The sequence below is a fragment of the Elaeis guineensis genome, chromosome 4 (assembly GCF_000442705.2).
Source record: "Elaeis guineensis isolate ETL-2024a chromosome 4, EG11, whole genome shotgun sequence".
Lineage (NCBI taxonomy): Eukaryota > Viridiplantae > Streptophyta > Magnoliopsida > Arecales > Arecaceae > Elaeis > Elaeis guineensis.
In genome coordinates, this window is record NC_025996.2 from 41,586,060 (window position 1) to 41,608,102 (window position 22,043).

At 38.2% G+C, this 22,043-nt stretch overlaps 1 non-coding gene across 1 annotated transcript; it reads left to right on the top strand.

The window, feature by feature from the left end:
- Positions 1-21,681: 21,681 nt before the first annotated feature.
- On the top strand, positions 21,682-21,787 carry LOC140857705 (small nucleolar RNA R71). Its single transcript, XR_012141197.1, has one exon. It is a non-coding gene; the product is annotated as a small nucleolar RNA R71 (small nucleolar RNA).
- The last annotated feature ends 256 nt before the right edge of the window (positions 21,788-22,043 follow it).

Here is a 22,043-nt window from a genome sequence, read left to right on the forward strand (position 1 = left end):
TATATGGCGAGCATCACGGGTCCAACAAGTGCGCGGCGGGGACGGGGTTGCATCTTGCGTACCAAAGAAGGTTTCAACTACCTTTGCATGAATCCACAATTGGATCTTTGCCTGAATCCACAATTGGATCGTCGCTTCCACGAGAAAACATAAATCAATTTTTTGCACAAAAGATACAATTGGAGGCCGTGCCGTGCTGCCGATTTCATTAGACCAAGAAAGGGTAGTAGCATCAAAAGACGACGACCCAAGCAATATGCTTTTCCTCATAGGTCTTATTGCAATTAGCAATATAGATATAATTTAGGTGTTATTAAAAGGTGGGACGTAGTCGAATCCTTTTGGAAGATTAATATGGCGATAGCACTGATGCAGTGGCGTCATTCATGTAGCTGCGTTTCACACTCGATATAGAAAAGGTTTCAACCTTACCTAAAGATAGGGGTTGGTTGAGAATGGTCCCCTGAGAATCTTGTGATATATTCTTTGTGGTGAATGCTAATATGTGGAGGAAAAATGGTCTAACCTTGATAGAATTGTCGGCATTCAGCAATGCTATTATTAATTATTTTATTCATTTTTTTTCTTTGTTGATATGTGTACATGCAATGCATATGGCTTTTCTATTTGTTTCATTAAAAGATGTTATTCTTTGAAATCATAATTTTATAATTAAATGGATATGTTGAATTAATGTAAGTGACTTGAGAAAGGGCAGTGCCTCTTGAGAAAGTGGCGACCACATTGCCACCATTCCATGACACGAATAACATGGTACCAAAAAATAAATAAATAAATAAATAAAGGCCTCCCTAAAAGGAACAGGAGCATTCTGCTGCATTCTGGCCTATTAGCCCTTCCAAGGATCCATGCACGTCCCGTCCGAGTCTGTTTAGTTTTTGTTACTTGTGCAGAAATTTAAAAAAAAAAAGAAAAAGAAAAAAAAGACTCAGGACTCGTTTGCTTCATGGGAATTGGAAGGGGGAAAGTATAATCCCTAGAAAGTAAAGGAAATCTCTATTACTTGGTTGTAGTTTTCAAAACGAAAAGAATGGAAAAAAATATTTCTATGAGGATACAATTCTCAATTTTAATGGAAAAGAAAAATTTATGGGGGAGATGAATTTCTAGAATTTTCGTGGGATAGAAATTGGAGATCTTTTTTTAAAAATATCTTTACAATATTATCATTTTAATATAATATAATATTAAATTATATTAATACTATACTAACAAATATTATTTTAAAATATTAATATTATATTAATATATATTAGTATTGTATTAATATAATATTCATACATATTAATATTATATTAATATAATAAATTATTATGAACTAATGTTATATTATATTATATTAATATGGAGCAAAAAATTATGATCTTATATCTACCAAGGGTATAATATATATTTTACAAAATTTTTTTAAAAAAATAGATACTCAATCAAATACAAGTCACTCTATAATAAATTATTTTCTAATGGTCAATCAAGCATACTAAAATCATTTTTTTAGATGTCATATTTTCACAAATCAACTTTTCAAAAATAATATTTTTAATTTTTTTTTTTACGTGCCAAATGAGTCCTCAAGGTATTTTCTATTACTTCCATAAGGATCCAGGAAGAAGAGTGTGAGGTTAATACATGTCACATCCAAATGGGTTGCTCAATCCATAAATCCAACAGACAATTCAATCCAGTTTTATCAGATTACTAAAACAACCCTTATTAGAGAGAGAAAAAAACATCCTCTTCTCTCACGCACTGATCCACATGGTCCCTCTATCAGGCATTTCATCAAACAGGTGGAGAAACACACATTTACATAAGGCTCCTTTGAACATCACTGGAGGCCCGGACCTTCCGGAGTCATGGTTTTTATGGAGCCTTCCTCACCACCGTTCTTCACTACCCTCCCTTCACCAAGCTTGGGGTCAGCCCCATGTTTAGCCCCCCCTCCTTGGCATCTCTCTCGCGACTACACAACTCCACCGCCACTACTACCTTCTACTCCACCGCTCTCCACCTCAGCATCGAGCAAGCAGATCTCAACGAGCTACTTCTCCAATCAAGCCCATCACCACATTGTAGAGGATGGAGTGTCCCCTCCCCCTGTCACTCCACCGCCACTGCCTCCCCTCAATGGTTTAATTCATCCAAGCATTTCATCAAACAAGTGCCTCCTTGTCCCACCACTTAATTGGAGAGTAGGCTGTTGCTCCAACATAATGGAGATGAAATAACTTGCACTTCATGACAAATCTAATCTAGATTTCAATTTACTGCACCTTGATGCCATTAACAGCCCACCTTGACATTTGTGCACATGTGGGACATCTTAGAAACAAGTTTAGTTTGAATTATGGTCTAATGGTGGCAAAATATTGAGCTTGAATAAAACCAACATGACTCAGCTCAGAGATAACCCAATAACTGGATCAAAATGGTTTTTGTATAAAAAATTTTGTGTTACTAAAGCATTTCTCATAAAAGGACAAGTTGTCATTATTCCTTCATGTAGGGGAGATTTGTTCTCATGCTCCATAGATGATGGCTTGGATCAGATGGTTGGTGGAAGATGGGCAGACTTCGAACTTCCTAGTAACCCATAGCTCTCGATCTTCTATTAAGCCGATAGCCAACTTTTGGGAGTACTGAAGTAGGAGAGTTCATGCGGATCTGTGATCTATTCTGACATGAGGGTAGGGGCTGGAGTACTGCAATAGTGGCTCAAATTTTCAGTAATGGGTTGGTCGAGAGGGTGTTCTCCCTAGTGATTTCCGTCCATGGAACCCATAATGTGAGGTTGTGGAGATTTTTTTGTGAGTCGAGGGTGGTAGCTAGGGACCTATATGACGTGTACAGGAGGGAGCTGGCTAGACAATTAGATGGCACTTGGATCTAGAGGTTTGGAGTATACCCAAGAGTTAGCTTGATCATATGAAAAATTAGGTGGGGTCATTTTCCCACCAGATCCATATTAAATATAGAGGTATGGATCTCGCGGCTATCTATCTGTGCTGTAAGTTAGGAGAGGAGATAGTGGGGCATGTTCTGCTCTCATACTCAAGAGCTAGGCAGATATGAAGGCTGACCGAGCCCCTCAGTGGTTGTCTAGTCAAAAACACCTATTTAGGTTTTTAATGAGTTCATGAGGCCTAGTGCTGGTTCTAAGGCAGTTAGGTTCTTAGGTCTCTAAGCTGCATATATTACATATCGTATTTGGTTATCCAGGAATAGTCTGATGCTTGAGTTGAAGAGGTCTTTTGTGAGGTTTGTCTTAAAGAAAATGTTGGCTCGGGATATTGAGATTATTCACCCATTATTGACTAGAATAATATGGAGAATTTTGGATTCATGAGATTTCCTTTCAGCTCATGGAGTGACTAGTAGGGTGTTTATCATATGGGAAGCCCCACACTCGATCTTTCTTAAGGTTAACTTAAATGGTAATGCAACTAATAGTAGAGGAGGAGCTAGGTTTGTGATCTACAGACTGGACCCAAGGCTAGTAGCCATGAGTTAGGAGCCATCTATTTGTGACTACGATACTCGGTGCGGAGTTGTGGGCTGCCTAATTTGGGCATCACCTATGCAAGACTCACCTTGGTGGTTGATTGTGTCATCATTGAGGATGATGCATCGACAATAGTGGGATGGATTTAGTTGCCTGCCAGGTTGAGTGCAGCCTATTCACTATTGTGTTAATTTGTTCAAGTTGTTGTGAGGGGCCACCTCTCTGTATATCAGGCATATCTATAAAGAGGTGAACTATGCTGCGGACTGGGCACTTCTTTCATTACAGAGCACATGGAGACAACACCGAGTGCATTTTATGATATTTTGCTTTTTGATCTTTTTGATTGTATTCATATTAGAATTGTATGAGTGCTCCGTCTCATCATTAAAAAAAAATTCTCATACAATACAAAGTTCTAGCTTTTATTTATAGTGATTGAATCACTTAACTTACTAATTTTAAGCCAATACAACATACGTTGGTTTCAGTTCCATATGTTCAAGCTTATCTGGGGTTTACGTCAACCATTCTAACATGGTTGTCTCACAATATTATATTGGTTCATTTTAACATTTTATTATATTGATTGTCTATCAATATTTTCCTTTTTTTGTGATAATCTATATGAACAGGGAAGATGCTTTTGTACATGCTACCACTATTCTGCAAATATATGCAATGCATGCGCAAAAATTATAAAATGACGGCAGCAATCGGTTATCAGAATATCAAAAAATATTATAAAATAATAAATATTTACTTGAATATAATTAGATAAAATACATAATATTGACATCTTACAAGATAATATTTTTATAATTAAATAAATGATGTACATAAAAAATCAAGACCGTAATTTGAAAATAGTGCTACGCTAAAAAGATATATTAACACAAAGTAGATGGGAAAAAAAAAAACCTAATAACGGAAAGAAGTATTTTCAATTTTAAAAAGAGAAATTCTTCTCAAAAATATAAAAGGAGAAAAAGTGGTGAATATGAAAGCAAATAAGATACTAAACAGCAAAAGCTTTCTCCTAATGTCCATTTAAAATTAATGTAATTAAAGAAACAAAATGATTAAAATCAAGTGACATACTTGTAGTTACAAATTTTATATAGTTAAATTTAAATTATAGTATGTTACTATTATATAGTAGTAAGTAAGAAACAAAAGATACGTATTGCTTCATGCTCTGTTAGCCATCTTCTTGGTAAAGTTCTTATGAAAAGTAATAGTTAACTTGCAGGGTAAGATGGTAGAACTTATCCCAAAACTGGACGTCAACCATTGCAAGATGGCTTTGCGAGTCCTCATCACTCCCCTAATCTTCCCCTTAAGTAGAAATTAGCATTTGGATATTGATTAGGAAGAAAAAGGACTACACATTGTGCAGGGAGAATAGGACCAAAATGATAGTTTAACATGCATATGCACATTTATTTATTTGATCATATGGTTCAACTTAATTGTTGATGCATCTCGCAATGTCCAAGATGCAAAATCAGAGGCTTTGGGGCCAAATAGTTTTTATTTTTACGTATTTTTGATTGGCTTTTCTGAGTTATCGTAGCATTGCTCGTTACATTTTGATGTGGCAGTTTGATCACTCAGTGCTGGTGATGTTATTTTGAAGTGTCATGATAATTTTTTTGTGTCAATAATACTAGAAACAGAGCATCCTTCTTAAGCACTATTTGCAATTAACTAATTGTACTTAACAAAAGGACGGCGAATAATTGTGTCCTTGAGATTATATTACATTTATGGCTGAAAAATTTGGAGATTATGAGTGTGTTCTATGTTTAAAAATCTTGCAGCTACCGTCAAGAAATGTTTGAAGAGACCAGTAAATGTTGATGATACATTATGCATTTCAAAACTTCCGTTCATGTGCTTAGATTACTCTAAAAGCATAGTTATGTGGGTGCTGGGAGGTGACATATGACAAACTTCTAAACCTACGATGATATCTTAGTATGTCACCCAACCTGGACATTAACTCTCTCTCTCTACAGCTTTCTGCCGCCTTATCTGATGCTGCGAGTAGCTTCATCCCTCAGGGCCCCATCATCACTATAACATGAAAAAGCTGAAGGGACCTTGCCAACAATAGCCATTCATCTTCATTGCTAGAATACCCAAATTTTCATTGTCAATGATTCATCATTATTGGAGTGGGGCATAGGAAAGGACATCACAACTAATAGATAATGAATCCAAATTGTAGAGGCACACCAAAATACTGATGATTCAGGAGGATTAGCAAACTTGAATTTCTCTTGTCATTATGGGAAGTTTTGAAAAGAATGATGTATAATATCAGAAAGCCGAATTGTACATTAAACTTCCGAAGACCCTAATTTCCCATATAATGCCGGATTGATAACACACACGCACGCACGCACATACACATCAACATAGTACCCTCTTTAAAGATATGGTGCGCCGAGAAAATCAAGGTTAAATTTCATTATTTGAAAACTTTTGATATGACACATCTTTTAATCTAAGAAGTATAAGATGAAGCGAACGTAGATAAAATTGACGTAAAAATTGAGATCTACCTCACATAAATTTTAGCTTTTTATAATTATTTAAAGTAATCATATCTATCCCGCAGCGCACACAGAATTTCGCATGGGCATAATGGGGCATGCTGTGGCGGTAAGAAGTGTGGATGAGGCCAGACATGGGCATGGTTATCTTGGGCCTGGTTTGGGCCGCATTCTAAAGATTTGGCCTCAGAACTGGCTTAACCTAGGGTGCGGTGGCCAATGCCCCGTCCTTTGCCTGTGGACAGGTCTATCAATACCATCCAGCCAATGCAGGATGTTGTTTCATGTCTTAACGCAGTTAAAAGTCTCTTATTCCCCTGTTAATTCTATTAAATATTAGAATGGTGAAGCAAGACATCTCCATAGTCCAAGTGCAACAAAAACTTATACTTTACTAGGTACAGCATGCAAAATATAGCGAGCGAGTTTCATCATAAAGTCCAATTGTGACATATAATCCATGTTTATAGTGCTCTGAGCAGCTTAACACATCCTTAATCTTCATATATGTGATGGACAATGATGCACCAATTTTTAATAGCTTGCATTTTTTGAGAGCTAAAAAGATCGAAATGTTACTTCTTGAAAAAGATCTCCACGTCAGGACTTCCACCAGCTCTGAAAATCAGTGGACATATAACAATGTTTCCCGGTGCTCCTTTGGACATGTTTTTCACAACTATAATCAATCCAATTTCAAACAAGAATTTGATTAAAAATAAGGCTAATTTTAGATAACATATAGGGTTCGGGTTGCATCTGGCTGCATCCTTTGGATGAAAGAATGGTTGATCTTTTTATATGATGTCGATAATTGGATCGTACTCTGCATAAATCCCAAAACATTCTTAATTTTTTTATCCACCATTTACACAGATTTCAAAATAACCGTTGCATAATCTAATGGCAGAAAATGAATCTTTTTTTACCCACAAAAGCTACAACTCCGGTCCAATATAATATTTCTCAAATATACACTATCATTGCGTAACTCAAACTAAATTTGAAATCTGGGCTGATATAAGTTAATAAAGTTTTATACGGACAATCATCAAGTTTAATTAGTGGTGTGAAAGAGGTGCTCACCATCTTGCAATGTTCTTTGTAGCTGAACCCTTTTTTTGTTCCTTGTTTTTCATAACACACGTATGATAACTTAAAAAAAGACACAGAAACTAGAGGCACGCTGTTAGACCCGGAAAAGAAGACCCGTGACCAAATGTCTAGGGTCAAGGCAAGATCCGTATAAGGTATCTAATGGTCATCCTCTTGACTATTCAGCTGCGACTAGTGGTTTCTTTCTACGCTACTTCTTGTGATACATTCAGATCAGTGCACGATACAATGAGACATCCTTTTCAGGAATATAACAGTTAAGAGAGAGAAGATTCCTCTCCGCATGCAATAATTTCTGCAAGCAAAAGAGAGAAAGGAAGCAGAGAAAACAACATGGTAACAACACCACAGAGCCATAAGAAAACAAGGTGGTGGCTACTCCCCAGAACTACCTGTTGTTTTGCTTTGTGGCTTTGTGCTGTTTAATTTATTATAGGATTTATGTCTTCAATTTCAGCATTATCACTCTTTTTTCCCTATTGTTCCAGCTGTATATCATGACCACGATGTATACTATCTTGCTTTGAAAAAAAATTATGTTATTTTGGTTAAATAATTGTTATATTTTTTCCTTGCTAATTATAAGAAGATGAGGATGACATGTTGCAAGATCGGTATTATTGACTATTTTTTTGTAGAATGTTGTAAGATTGATATTATTGATGATCATTTCAATGAAATTATGTTGGAAGATTGAACATTTTGGAACTTATGAGGAGAGACATATAAAGTCTTATGAATGCAAGTTCAAATTTAAATCTATACTGGAGGATGAATATTTAAATCATCTATTATTGTTTTGAAACTATGCAGATGGATAAATATTTAGATCGTCTATATTTGCTTTGAGATATGTATACTAAAAGAATTTTGAATATTAGCGATTGTATTAGCAACGAAAAAAAAAACCATCGCTAATAATAGTCTTTAATCATAAAAAAAAATGATCTAAAAAATTAGCCATCGCTAATACTATTAGTGACGGAATATTGACTATTAGTGATGGCAAAAGCCATCACTAATAAATTTAAAATTTTAAAAAATATTTGATTATAATTATAATCAAATTAATTAATTATTGATTGGTGTTAGCGTTGGAAAGATTTACCGTCACTAATAATTTTGAAAAAAAATTATTTAAAAAATTATGAAAAAAATATTTTTTTCTAATAAAAGTATTAGTGACGGTGATTAATTTTTAGAGATGAAAAATTATCGTCGCTAATATTGTTACTAAAGGCATTAGAGATAGCACCTGTGCCATCGCTAATAGTCTGCCAAAAATACCCCATCCCCGGCTTGTGTGAGAAAAAAAATTTTCTCCTGTGCCTCATCCCCTCCTCTTCCCATGATTCCCCCCTCAGTGGCACCTCCTCCTTCCTGGCTTTCTCCCTCGCTGGCGCCTCCTTCCCAGTGGTCCCCCCTAGTGCTTCCTTCCGACGGTTCTCCCCTCCCTGCCCTTCGGTGTCTCGCAGCCCCAAGCCCACACAGCTTCCCCCCTTGTCAGCGTCTCCTTCCTGACGGTTCCCCTTGACCTACACGACGATGACCCATCTGCTCAACCCCTCCTTGACCTTGAGGGATGGCTCAGGGTCATCGAAGGGGTGAGTAGGAGCTAAATCATAGGATTCAGCCACAGCTTCGACCTCTGCCAGATCGATACTCTTTGGCATCCTCACAGGCCTTGTGTCTCAGACTTGAAGCGATGCGCATGTGGAGGAGGTCAGCAGAGGCTTCTGAGCCAGCGACTTGAGAGCTTCTGAGATGTCGTCTGTGATACAATCGTAGAGATTCTCTAGGATCCGCAGCTGTGCGACCAGCTGGGCTCGTTGTCCTAACCATCACATCAGATAATTCTATTGGTAAACTCTCTTATTTATTTTAAATTTTTATATTTAAAAACTTCATATATTTAGACTTGAGTCGAAGAAGAGGATCTAGGGTTAAAAATTCAATTTAATCTTCTAATTGATGGGTCGGAGGTGTCTATAGCTCCGTATCATCGAATAAAATATGTAAGAATAATCTGTTTGAGAATCGAAAGAGTATATCGAAAGATACGCCTCAGTATCAAAATTTATTAATAATATTTTATTTTTCTTCATTTCAGAATATTGAGACATTCGGCTCTCATTTATCAGCTACTGGAGAGAAGCAGGAGGATGAGGAGGATGATTAGACCTGATTTTCTTTTGCTTTGATGTATTATATTTTTTTTGATACTACTTATAAAATTATATAATTTATATTTTAATATAATATAAATAGTTTTTTATTTATGATTGTCATATTATCTTTGGATTTTAATTATAAGAGATATTAAAAATCATAATTGATTATGATTAATTAAAATAAATTTTTAAAAATATTATTATGAATTTTTTTAAAAAAAATAAAATTAACTATTATCACGGCATTAGCGACGGTCTAAGCCATCGCTAATACTAATTAGTGATGGCATTAGCGACAAAATAGCCATCACTAATTTTTTTAATTTTTTTTTAAAATTTAATTTAAAAATAAAAAATAAATAATGATAAAAATTAGCTGTCTCAAATGCCGTCGCTAATAGCAACTATTAGTGATGGCTAAAAAATCCATCGCTAATAGATGCAATTAGTGACTTGGGTTGTTTTGACTAACAATTAACGATGAGTGCCGCACTAATAGTATTAGCGATGGCAAAATGACTATTAGTGACGGTAGTTAGCCATCTCTAATAGTCAAATTTCTTGTAGTGGTATATACAGATAAATATCTAGATTATCTATGATTGCTTTGAGATCTATGTAGATGAATGAATGCTGGAATCATCCATATTTGCTTTTAGAGCTATGCAGATGGACGCATAATCTTGATCATCCACCGATCATTTTGAGACCTATGTAGAAGAATAAATAATCTAGATCATTCACATAGATGCTTTGATATTTGTGCCATGGATGAATAATATAGATCATCTACTAGTCGCTTTGAGATCTGTATAGGTGGATGAATCATTGCTGTATCTGAATTTATAAATTTAAAAATATAAAATGCACAAAATTAAAGAGTAAACAATAATAGCACAACTAAGTGATATTTGCACTAAGTAATGAGATAAACATGGTGCTATATTTCAAAGCCTAAATTAAAGTTCGATAGTGTGCAAGTTTATAAGGTGTTTCAAATTTTGAATTCAACTATGAATTTTTTTCAAATTAACTTAGAATTTTAAGTCTGAAATTTTGGGCAAGATTTATATATTTCTCCTTTTTCAATTGAAGAATTAAAAAGTTCTACACGCTTATCAGAACATTAAAGAAGATTTATTTTGTATTTATATTGCTATTTTATACATTTCTCCACTATTTTTAAAGCAGCAACAAAGGAATTTTTGTTTTAATTTAATGTAATAATTTCTATATGAATTTTCGAGCAATAACTAATGATTTTTTACTCTGGAAATCTAAACAAAAGTTTTATATGGTTTTCAAAGCAGAAATTATTAGATTTTTAGTTTTAAAAGTGGACTAATTATCTACATATTTTCTAGAGCAGTAATTTTATGGATTTTATTTTTAAATTCTCAGTTATTTTTTTCATAGTTTTTAAATTGCTGGTAATAAGATTTATATTGTGAAGTAAATTAAATTTCCATGCAGATTTTAAAGTAGAAAGCATAGGTTTTTTTTTTTAAGACTTTCAATTTATTTTCTGCAAAGATTTTGAAGTACAGATCAAAGATTTTGTTTTTAAGAACTTAGATTTTTAAATAGCAACCAAAAGGATTTTAGTTTGTTCACGTATTGTAAAGCTGCAAATCGAATGATTCTTTTTTGCATATTTTTTAGAATAATAAAATTTTCTTTAAAAGCTGATTTTTTAAAAAAAGAATTCAACTTTTTTACAATGGAGATAAAGCTTTCTGATGTTATGCAATTAAAGCATATTTAATATGATACTCAAATAAGCAACTAGTAGCAATTCCTAGTTTAACCATGAATTTCATTTTTAGTTGGTTAATGAATGTAGTGCCTACAAATTGCTAATATTGAAAATATTAATATTTTTAAATTTTTATAATAATTTTTTTTTGATCAAAAGATTGAACATTTGTCTGGATCAAGGTTTTGAGGAACACTATCCTAAAAATGAAATTAGTCTTACTCATGTATGTCCATAGCAAGATCATTTCCAAGATATAGCAACCCAACTCAATTCGATCCTCCTCTGGTATGATCGCAAGTGAGGTTTGTTCCAATCAACACTTTCAATTGTCCAAACGAAAGATTATAAATATTGAAAAGAGAATGGTGAAAAATAAATGTAGGAAGAAAAATTTAATGGAGCTTTTCTGTTTCAGACTAAGCAGCACAAGGCCACAATAAACTTCGAACCAATGATGCTAAGCCTCTGAATATACATTTTTTTTATAGGTTCGATCCAGATAACCATTGAGGAGGCCTATGAAGACCTCAATAACTTTGGTATTGCTAGCACCTGAAGGCTTGCCAGTACATGCATGTTAAATGAATATCGAAGTTAGCGTAACATTAAGAAATTTAGTATAAAACTAAACTTTATCCACAACGTTTATGTTATATATTGAAATCAAATTTAAAGCTTAAATTTAAATTTTAAATTTAACTTAAAGTGTGGTAAAATATGCTACCATCCATGCACGTAAGCGCTGTGCATGCCACGCATAGGGTACAATTGATCGAACCGAGTGCATCCGGGTGTGTGGCCGTCAGCCCCACTATCCTTAAAATCCAACTTGGACTTCGAAAAACAAGCCATTTAAGCACAGAAGTCATGCATAAGTACCAAGGTCTCTCCAACGTGTAGTTGAATAGGGGCTAAATATATGCCTCATGTGTAAGTACTCAGCTATTCAAGCCCTTGCAGGATTTGAACTGGCTTCGGTACGATTTGTCAAAGTATTTAACCAATGACCAAGCACACCGAAGAAGACAGATGTGGCGTGGAAAAGGAGGCTTTGTAAGTACCGCTTTGGTTGAAATATATCAAAAATTATTTATCTAAAAAAATAATTATAAAAAAAATAATTTTTATTATATTTGATTGATGAAATAATTATTTTAAAAAATGATACCGAAAAAAATTACTATGTTTAGTTGGAGGTAAATCTATATAAGAATATAATTAAATTTATAAATATATTATTTAACATAAAATAATTTTTTAATATTAAAATAGTATTGTTATCTCTAATTAATTTTTATATAATGATTATAATTAAATGGTCCTTTTTATATTAATATCATCTTCATCTTAATTTTTTTGCAAAAACTCTTTAGTGACTGGAGTTGGAAAGACATCAGCATAAATTCATGGATTACATATGTAGTTTTATTGGAGGTATTTTGGTCAAGTTTGGATTATCACTACTCAAAAAATTACCAAATATCAATCTCCCATGGTATTTGTTTTACCTTCTTTCTTCGAAAAATAAACATTGGGCCTACCAATTTTTTTACTATTTTTTTTTTTATTTTTCATATCAAATATGATAATTGGATATGGGATTCATTTTTTATACCAGATTAACTCCAACCAAATAGACCCGTAATAGTTTTGCCTTGATTGGAAGCTTCTAATCTTACATTCCAAGATGGAATTCAGATAGAGGCCAATTTAGTTGTAGGTCATGGAAGGTTTCCCAAGAAAGGATTTTTGTATCACTGCAATGACAAAAATTTTCTCCAACATATCAAAGATTTTCCTCTTAAAAGATAACCGTCTTAAAGAAAATAATTAATAGACAAGAAGGTTAAGTTAACATGATCAACTCCTACGTACGTTCAAATTTTTTGATTATACCAGACATAAGAAAATTTATATTATTTGCTTTTTTGTTAGATTTTTTTGCTAAATATGATAATTAGACATGGAATTTGTTTTCGATACTAGAGTACCCCCAAAAACGCGCCTTAAAGAAGTCTAAATAAAACCTGGTTCTATTTCTTCTCCGTTTTGTTTAATTTCTCCCATCTCTCATTCAATGCAGCACTGCATTATTACACGCACACTGATATCGTCTCCCTACGCAGCCTTGCACCAAACCTGCACGGTTCCTCTTATTAGATGCAGAAGCACTGCACCTATTCTATCCCTTCCATGACTTTAGATTGGTTTTGGTACGACTTGTCAAGTTTTGGACCACTAGACTAGCGCAACTCATGTGTGGTCCTGGAAAGAAGTCTTCATAACCATCCCGAGGACTTTTGACGACAATTAAGTCGTGTGGTGTGCCAAGAGATCTTCATAAATATCCCATGGACTCTTGACTGCTAACAAGTCATGTGTGGTGTGGAAGGAAGCTCGACCTTACATTCCAAGGTGGAATATTCAGAGACCAATTCATTGGTTGGTCATGGACGGCAATGGAAATGCTTTCTGTCCTGCTAATAATTAATATAAAGCGATCCTTCTATTTCATCTCACAGCAACTAATAAATTAATGGATCTTAAAAGAACCCAACTTCTACTTGTTGGGATATACCGACTGACCCTGTACGTCGATTTACTCTTGGACCGGTCCGACCGACGTTCGACTCTACCCACCGGACCGACGGACGACTCCGATAATGGCTGCCGATAGTGGCTGCTGACAATATCCGACCAAAAGTATGCCGGCTGAACAGACCCATACTGTTCTCGACCGGTCGAGCGGCCGAACCCGTATCATTGACTCACTGTCGGGGGTGGCAGCCGACGTCCGACTTCCACAAGGCACCAGATCAGCCGACGGTGTTCTCAAGTCATCACCCGACGTCCCGGCAGCCGAATACCGACATATAGTCTGCCAGCCTGCCCAAACGCCATACAACCGCTATGGGCAGTAGTCCTGTCAAGGACATGCGGTATGGCCGCCTGGGGCATTGTCCTGCTAAGGACATGGATTAATCTCAGTGACTTGACAACCCACGATGATTTGACAGCCCCAAGTGATTTGACAACTCCCCAGTTGTCTGCACCATTAATGGCGGGACATACCACATTCTACTATAAAACGGGATAAGGCAATAGTTTTGGTAAGTTTTAGGCAAGCTTTCCAAGCTCTCTGAAGCACCTCTAAGCTCTTGAGTTCTCTCTCTCTCTCCCCCATTGAGCTCCTGATTTTTCACTGTTGCCTAGTCTCCTCTCTGACTTGACCGTCGGAGGGTCCCCGCCAGAGGCATCTTCGGTCAGTGAGAACTTTTCTTGTAGGTGCGCGACCCCGACGATCGGGCGACGAGGGGATTGGCCGCAACAGATTTGGCACGCCAGGTAGGGGCTTCCGACAGAGGTAAGCCAGCGAGCTCCATAGAGCTTGAAAAACCTCTCAAGATGACGAAAATCAGGGCTCAGTGATCGAGAGCTATCGGATCGGCAAGGCACTCTTTCCGTCGAGAAGAGGCCCCTCCTTTGCCCTCCATGGTGGAACCCAGCTCTCTGCATCCGGTGGTGACCACGGAGGCATAGATCACGACGATCGTGCGGCAAATGACCGTTCTGACGGATACGGTCAAAAACCTCCAACAGCAACTGACTCAGTTGCCACAACCACCGACGGAACAACCGATGGCGTACCCTATGCCGTCCAAAAGCAGCCGCCGACGCCCGCGTCAACTTTCGTCTCTTCCTCAAGAGCAGCCATCTCAGCACTCCCACCGAGAAGGAGCGAGGCGGCCACGGTGCGACACCCACCAGTCTCGGCATCCTTCTCCTTCCCAACTGGAGCAGGCGAGGAAGGAGAAGCGGCCGCAGACACCGTCTGCCTCACTCTCAAATTCATCGGGAGGTTCGACCCCTGGGGTTTCTCAACACCGACAGTTGGACAACTACAAACGTAAGTTCGAAGAAATCGACCGTCGGCTTGTCCAGCTCCAGGCGGATGGTCAGAAGTCTTCGAATGACGTCGACTTCCAGACCACCCAACCTCTCTCCCGATTTATCCTCGACGAACCAATCCCTAGTCGGTTCAAGATGCCTCATGTGGAGCCTTACAACGGCTCCATCGACCCAGTTGACCATCTGGAGAGCTACAAGGCTCTTTTGACAATTCAAGGGGCAACCGATGCCCTCCTCTGCATCGGCTTCCCCACCATGCTTCGTAAAGTTGCTAGGGCCTGGTACTCCGGCCTTCGCTCAGGGAGCATCCACTCCTTCGGACAGCTCGAGCATTCTTTCATGGCCCATTTCAGCACTAGCCGAAAATCGCCACGAACCTCGGATAGTCTTTTCTTTCTCAAACAGGGAGAAAACGAGATACTCCGATACTTTATGGCCCGATTCAATGCAGCCACACTTGAGGTCCGGGATCTCAACGAAGACATGGCTATCTCGGCCATGAAGAGGGGGCTAATAGGGTCTCGGTTCACATATTCCTTGGACAAGACCCTCCCCCGAATGTATGCCGAACTGCTGGAGCGCGCATACAAATACATGCACGCGGACGAAGGAGCTTCCGATCGGTGCCTGACCGAGGGCACTGGCCAGAAGGAGAAGAAAAAGAAAAATCAGACTCCTGCCGAACCCAGCGGGCCTTCGACTGATAAACGGGTCTCGCCCTGATGACGGAGTCCGAGATCGCCCCGACGTCGGAGTCCGAGATCGATGCATTGCAGGTATGACTCCTACACCCCTCTCTCTGCTCCTCGTGCGCAGATCCTGATGGAGATCGAAAGGGCGGAATGCCTGCGACGGCCTCCATCTCTGAAGGCAAAGGGCCTCGATCGGAGAAAATACTGTCGATTCCATCGGGGCCACGGTCACAATACCGAGCAATGCATCCAACTCAAGGATGAAATAGAGGCCCTCATACGATGAGGGTATCTTAGAAAGTACTGAAGGGACCCACCGGCTCGGCCCCTTCCTGACCAACGACCCCAACCGACTGAAAAGGCAGCGAATAATCAGCCTACTGCTGGAGTCATCAACATAATCTCCAGACGACTGGATCGAGGAACGACTACTGAAGGGGAGTCGGCGAAGAGGCCGCGCCAAGATGATGTAATCATCTTTATAGATGAGGATGCTCGAAGAATCCAAACTCTCCATGATGACGCTGTTGTTGTCTCGACGACAATAGCGAACTATGATGTAAAAGGATTCTTGTTGATAATGAAAGCTCGACTAATGTTTTGTTTTACTCGGCCTTCTCCCGAATGCGACTGTCGACCGACCGACTCAGGAGAGTCTCTACGCCTCTAGTGGGTTTCGTCGGGGAGGCCATCGCAGTGGAAGGAGAAATTACTCTTCCCATGATAGTTGGGGCCGAACTGCGACAAAGCACCGTCTATATGACTTTCACGATCGTCCAAGTACCTTCGGCCTACAACGCCATACTTGGAAGACCCAGGCTAAATGCCCTCAGAGCGATAGTCTCGTCATACCACTTGCTAGTCCGGTTCCCGACTAAAAACGGAGCTGGAAAAATATGCGGGGATCAACAACTCGCTCGGTGATGTTTCCAAATCTCTACTCAAAGCAATGAATCGAAGGACTCCCTGACGGTCTACAAGCTGGACCAACGGGAAGAGGAGGAGCGGGGTGAACCGGCTGAACAGCTAATTTTCATCCTGATGACAAAGAATCCTGAACAGGTCGTCTGGGTCGGGTCGCAGTTGTCCGACCCGGAGCGACGGCAGCTGATAGAGCTGTTGAAAGCTAACGCTGACATATTCGCTTGGTCAGTAGTGGATATGTCCGGCATACCTCCGAAAATAATGACTCACCGACTCAACATCGCCCCTGACGCAAAGTCGATGAGACAAAAGAAACGATCTTTTGCCCCCGAAAGATAGAAGGCCATCGACGAGGAAGTGGACAAGTTACTCGAGGCGGGCTTCATCAGAGAAACCACATATCCTGACTGGCTTGCAAATGTCGTCGTGGTGAAGAAAGCCAACGAGAAGTGGAGGATCTGTATCGACTACACCGACTTGAATTAGGCCTGCCCGAAGGACAGCTTTCCACTGTCGAAGATTGACCAACTGGTGGATGCGACATCCGGTCATCGACTGCTCAGCTTCATGGATGCCTTCATCAGATATAACCAGATCTGGATGGCACCCGAGGATGAAGAGCATACAGCCTTCATGACCGCCAAGAGCCTTTACTGCTATAGAGTGATGCCCTTCGGTCTGAAGAATGTCGGAGCCACCTACCAATGCCTCGTCAATAAGGTCTTCAAAGCTCAAATCGGGCACAACATGGAGGTGTACATGGATGACATGCTGGTGAAGAGTGCGTGATGCATAGTCGTTGATAGCACCAAAAATAACTCTACTCACTACGTAGGTAGGATGAGTCGAGATCGTATCCTCAGGGACCTTGGGCTAAGTTGAGATTGCAAGGTAAAAGAAAGAAGCGTTGTTTTTGATTTAGAAAATAAATTATCTTAAAATTAAGGTAATTAAAAAATAAAGAGCTCGAAAGTTTTGAATTAATTTGCACTAGCAGAGTTGTATCTCTTTTTTAACTAAATAGATGTGATTAATCTTAGAAAAAATACCTATCTTTCCTCGGCACGCTCCGTACCCGTAGATCACGGTGCGTCTCCGGAAAGTACTAGGTAAACAACTCTTCTTTCCTCGGCACGTCCCGTATCCGTAGATCACGGTGCATCTCCGGAAAGTAAAAGTTGTTCCTAATATTAATCTAACAAGAAAGCATAAATAAAAGCATATGAAAGGGAGCAAATAAAGAACTATGACAATTTAAATAAAAAGCATAATCTTTATTATATATAAAAAAATACAGGAAAGTTTAGAACAATAAACCATCTCTGTGTCGTTGCAAAATTTCTTCTCCACTCCCGAGACTGCTAGCCTAGCTGCTCATGAAGTAGTCCCTTTCTATTCCTCTATGCAAGGCTCTAGAAGAATTTCTGGGCTCCCCCTCCAATGAGAGTACAAAAGTCTTTTTATAGGTGTTAGGAGGGAGGAGTTTTACATGATTTTTTGATGTGGGACTAAAAAAATACAAATCTTTCAAAACATTTCTAAATATTATTTTTTTCCTTATTTTGAACTTGTCTGCCGTGCGCCCACACCCGCGTCAGCGCCTGTCCCGCGTCCACGCCGCGTCCCGCATCCGCGCCCGTCCCCGCACGTCCACGCCGCGTCCCGCGTGTTCACGCGTGCCCACGAGCTCATGCTGCCCACATTCACACGCGCCCAGGCAAATTTAACGTGAACCAATCTTTTCACATACCAAAAAGAAACTTTTGTTTCTTTACAATGACATTTATATCCTTTTGGATTTCTTGCATAGTATCTTCATTTTCTATAATACCGGATGCATCTTTCTTTTATTTTAATTTTATTTTAAGTCCAAATTTTTTCAAACTTGAGTCTTTTTGATCTATGAATCAGACTCTTTGTATCGGCGATCATCTTTCCTGTAAAACATAAAAAGAAGCATCAAATTCTTAATAAATAAAATAAATTAAATATGATTTTCTGCTTTAAATGACTTACATTAAGTGTTTATCACACCCCCCAACTTGAATTTTACTCGTCCTCGAGTAAAATAGATATATCAGCATTGTGTACCGATTCGATTTTGAATCAAAAATTAGTTTAGGCATCCCAAAAGGTTGATGATACTTGGTCAGACCATTAAAGAGATATTTCATTGGATTATCAATTTGACCCAATTAGTGGCTGAGTATTAACTAAAGAAATTTCAGAGCTTTTCTTTCACTAACTCCCCACTTTACTCTTTAAATCCTCTAACTTAATGGGAAAGAGGTTTATTATATTCTTGCAATTTAGTCCTCTTTATATATATATATATATATATATATATATATAACATTGCCTACCTTTTTACGCGAACCACAACGCTTACTTAGGCGAAAGGGCCCGGTTACTCAGTAGGAGATCAATGTTGTTTTTCTCTCTTTTTTTTTTTTTTTTTTTTTTAAGGAGAATTTTTGCATACCTCGATCTTTCCACCCAATTTTTCATGAAGCAGATTCTTTATTGAGATCAATAAGAAGAGGGTTGTAGAATCACTCCTAAAATTTGGTCTAGTTCAAACCCTACTATTCATTGGGTTTTCTTAATAATTTATTCCTCAGTATCTCTAAAATTATCTTGACCGTTAATCATTCATTTATTAGGATGCCTAATTGACTCTTAATCAAAATAAAATTTGAATACACAAAAGTAATTATTTCTGACCATACTCGAGGATTAGATTAATTTCTCCCCCCCAACTTAATCTACATTGTCCTCAATGAAGTAAGAAAGCAAAGAAAATAAAAGAAGAGAGTGAACCTGGGATAATTTTACTTCGAAAGTTGAAGATAGCTTCATTGATTAATAGGCTCTTGTTCTAAATTCCTGCAGTTGCGATAAAGTAAAAAAATATGAAATCGTTGGGTTGCCTCCCAAAAAGCGCTAAATTTTATGTCTTCAGCCAGACGTCAAGTTTATTAACAGACTCTTCCATACAGAGTGGTCTTTTATTCTTTAAAAAAAATGATGATCAGTTAACACAAGATAGAAGAAATTTGGGTTGCCTCCCAAAAAGTGTTAAGTTTTACGTCTTCAGCCAGACGTCATATGCAATAAAACCAACAAAAGATGGGCAATGGCTCATACTTGATTGTCCATGGAGGAGTAGTTTTATCATGTGGTGTATCCAACAATATGTTAACTTCTTTCATATATCCCTTAAAGTCATACACTCCAAAGTGAGCCAAGCAAGTATCTAAGGGTTCAGGTGCTAGAATTATGGGTGTTGCATCTTTTATAATGTCTTCTAGTGTATCTACTTTGAAGCAACTATCCATTGATGGTCCTTGGGAAGCACCAAACACATTCAGTCTCAGTTTCTTATTCCCAAACGATACGTCCATGACTCCTGTCCTACAATTGATGCATGCATTCGCCGTAGCTAGGAAGGGTCGTCCTAAGATAATGGGAATTTGTCTGGGGTTGCTACTTAATTCCATATCGAGAACCAGAAAATCAACTGGAAAGTAAAACTCGTCTACCTTGATCAAGACATCCTCAAGCATTCCACGTGGTTCTTTAATTGATCTGTCGGCTAACTATAATGTGACTGATGTGGGTTTCAGTTCTCCGAATCCAAAGAGTTCATACACCGAACTAGGTAAAAGATTCACACTTGCCCCTAAATCTAGAAGAGCTTTTTCAATGTGATAATCTCCTATAACACAGGAAATGATGGGGGCTCTTGGGTCCTTAAGCTTTGGCGGAGTGGCATGCTGGACGACAGAACTAGCCTGTTCAGTGAGGCATACTTTCTTTGGGATTTGTGATCTAGATTTACGTTTTTGGGTGCACAAATCCTTCAAAAATTTGGCATAAGCAGGGACCTGTTTGATTGCGTCTAGAAGGGGAAGATTAATTTGGACTTGCTTAAACAATTCCAACATCTCATCAAGTTTTTCTTCCTTCTTATCTGCAGGAATAGGGGCTTTCAGGGCATCCGGAAATGGGGCTTTAGATAAGTAAGATGATTCCGATACAGTTGGTTCCTTCTCTATTTTCAGGTCCTCCTTGTTCTTGGGTGATTTGGATTCGGTTAGAGGTTTAGGGTCGGTCTCATTAGTTTTACTAGTGTGTTCAATGACCTTCCCACTTCTCAGAGTCATGATTGATTTGGCATGTTCAGAAAAAGCTTCTGGGGTATTATAACTCTCAATCACAAATTGCCCTCTTGGGTTGCTCTCGGGTTGGCTAGGTAATTTTTCTTCTTCCCTCCTACTGAATGCAGTCGCTAGTTGACCTATTTGGGTCTCTAGCTTAGCAATGGATTGTGTGTGGGAGTTAAGGATCTGAGTGTTGACTTCTAATCCTTCTAGTGCTTTCAGGACTTTTTTCTCAAAAGCTGAGCTGTGACCAGTAGTAGACAGTTGAGGAATATTTTGAAATTGATGGTATGGTCCATGCCTATATGTTGGGTCTTGATATTGAGGTCGAGGTGTGGCAGGACCAACCACTGGTTGTGGTCTCCAGGAAAAATTTGGATGGTTTCTCCAGCCAGGGTTATAAGTATTCGAATATGGATCGTTTCCTGGTCTGCGAGCTTGTTGGACTTGCTGAATCTGCTCGTGCACAAACTCAGGAAATTGGGGTGCGGCTGGGCATTCACTAACAAAATGGTTCGGACTTGCACACAATACACAAACTTCTTGGATTGGATTAGGTGGAATCGGGGATTGTCCAGTGTTTAGAAGATGATCTAATTTTTGGGACAGTTCATTTACCTTTTGATGGATATCTATGGCATTTCCTACTTCATATATTCCACCTCTTTTTGAGTTTAACATGGGTTTATCTCTAATAGAGGCAGACATATGATGTAATGAATTTTCACTTAAAATTTCAAACAGTTGCCATGCCTCATCCTCACTTTTCAGCATAAATGTCCCACCGCATGATGCATCGACCATTTGTCGATGTCTTTCAGAGAGCCCATCATAAAAATATTGGATTAACTGCCACTTGGGTACAGCATGGTGGGGATATTTTCTAATAAGGTCTTTTAATCTCTCCCATGTTTCATAAAATATTTCTCCATCTAATTGGGAAAAACTAGTTATGGCTTTCCTTATTTGATTAGTTTTTCCTATGGGAAAATATTTCTTGAGAAACTCTCCTTGCAGCTGGTCCCAGGTTGATATAGTCATGGAATCCAAAGTATGTAGCCAGTATTTGGCTTTGTCCTTAAGTAAAAAAGGAAATAATTTCAACCTAAGAGCATTATCAGAGAAGTTGTGAATTTTGGCAGTTGAGCATATCTCAAGAAATTCTTCAAGATGTTTATAAGGGTCTTCATTACTAAGTCCATAAAATGAAGGTAACATTTGGATT